Raw genomic sequence first — 1,998 nt, forward strand, 5'->3', positions numbered from 1 at the left:
CTCGCCAGCTCGCCTGACAAAGCCAAGCTACTGGTAATGTCAGCACGCCTGTACAGCTGGACCAAGTCGCACTTGATCTTAAAACGTGGGATTGGGTTACACCCATCCCATGCTCTAAGGGATGAGTATGGTTCTCCGTCAACCTCTAATGGTCACATCCTAAATTTAAGGGATGCATTATGATTCTCCTCACCTTAATGGTCACATGATTCCAAGATTTAATGATGAAGTTCATGCCCCCTCAATCATGATCCTAAAATTGAGGTAGTGGCCAGGTTTCCTCAATTAAAAATAGCCAATGATGGATATAAAAGAGATGCTTTTATCTTACAATGACGGAAACCTATTTGGCTCTTGGCATCAGTTCTCTAGACTAGAGTAACCGAAGCTCATTCTTGGAAAACTCCCTTGGAATACTTGTTGTGATCTCGTTCGAATCCTCGGCTGAAGAGGAACCGAACTTGAAGACTCGGCGTACTAAGCTCGAGCATCAAGCAATTTCTATGCGTCGACTCATCAACCAAGCTTCTACTGCGTACTGAAGCTTGCCCGCAACTTCGATCGGATCGTCCAAGGGAAGCAAACTCGGTGCAAGAACCGAGCGAGACGTCCTATCGCTACCAAAGACTCCACGTTAAACAAGGAGGGTATTCCCTCCGCTTCTGTTGTAATTTCGATTCGTTAGTTTGTAATAAGCTATTCTTATCAATACAAACAAAATCCCTGTTTCGGGAGATCAAAATTTACACTTATAACATCGTGTATACTTGACATCGATGCCGGAAGATCTAATCTATAAGAAACAGCTCTAATGCGCTCAATAATCCTAAAAGGACCAACATATCTCGGGGCAAGCTTCCCCCGTCTACCGAATCGCTGAACGCCCTTCATCGGTGATACTTTCAACATAACTAAGTCTCCGACCTTAAACTCTAAGGGTCGTCTCCGCTGGTCTGCATAACTCTTTTGCCTACTCTGTGCAGCAAGAATACACTCTCGAATCAATGCCACCTTTTCAATGGTTTTCCTAACTAGCTCTGGGCCAAGTAATAGGCTATCCTCTGGCTCTGCCCAATGTATAGGCGATCTGCAAGGTCTCCCGTATAAGGCTTCGTACGGTGCCATCCTGATGGTAGCTTGATAACTATTATTATATACAAATTCAATCAATAGAATGTGGTCCTCCCAGCTACCCTAAATATCTATAACATATGCTCTCAGCATATCCTCCAACACCTGATTCACCCTCCGGTCTGACCATCTGTCTGGGGGTGAAAAACACTACTGAATGATAACTGACTGCCAAAAGAGTCCTGAAAACTCTTCCAGAAGTGGGATGTGAAAACTGAGCCCCGATCTGATACAATCGTCTCCGGAACTCCATGCAATCTGATAATCTCTCGAATAAAAATCCTCGCATATGTGTCCACCGTATAAGTCGTTCTCACGGGTAAGAAATGCGCCAACTTTGTCAGTCTGTTCACTATAACCCAAATAGAATCATTTCCTTTCTTTAATTTAGGCAACCCTACTATGAAATCCATAGAAATATCTGCCCACTTCTACTCGGGAATAGGTAAAGGCTATAGGGTTCCTGTAGGTCTTTGATATTCTGCGTTGACTTGCTGGCAAGTAAGACACTTAGCCACGTACTCTGTAATCTCTCTGCGCATACCACTCCACCAAAAATGTCTATTCAGGTCCTTATACATTTTCGACGTTCCCGGGTGCACTGTATATCTGCTACGATGTGCCTTGTTAAAAAGTTCCCTCTTCCGTTGTAGATTATTTGGAATGACAATTCTACCATTCATCCGAAGGCCTCCGTCTACTCCAATAGTCTAATCGTCCTTGGGCTCCTTGGAAATCTCCCCCTTATGGGTTTGAATCCAATAATCCTCTAACTGAGCTCCGACTACTCTATCTCTCCAAGACGGCTGCACTGATAAAGCTCCTAATAAGACACAGTTCCCACCGATCTCTAGCCTGAAATCATAA

Source organism: Asparagus officinalis, chromosome 4 (assembly GCF_001876935.1).
Source record: "Asparagus officinalis chromosome 4, Aspof.V1, whole genome shotgun sequence".
NCBI classification, from domain to species: domain Eukaryota; kingdom Viridiplantae; phylum Streptophyta; class Magnoliopsida; order Asparagales; family Asparagaceae; genus Asparagus; species Asparagus officinalis.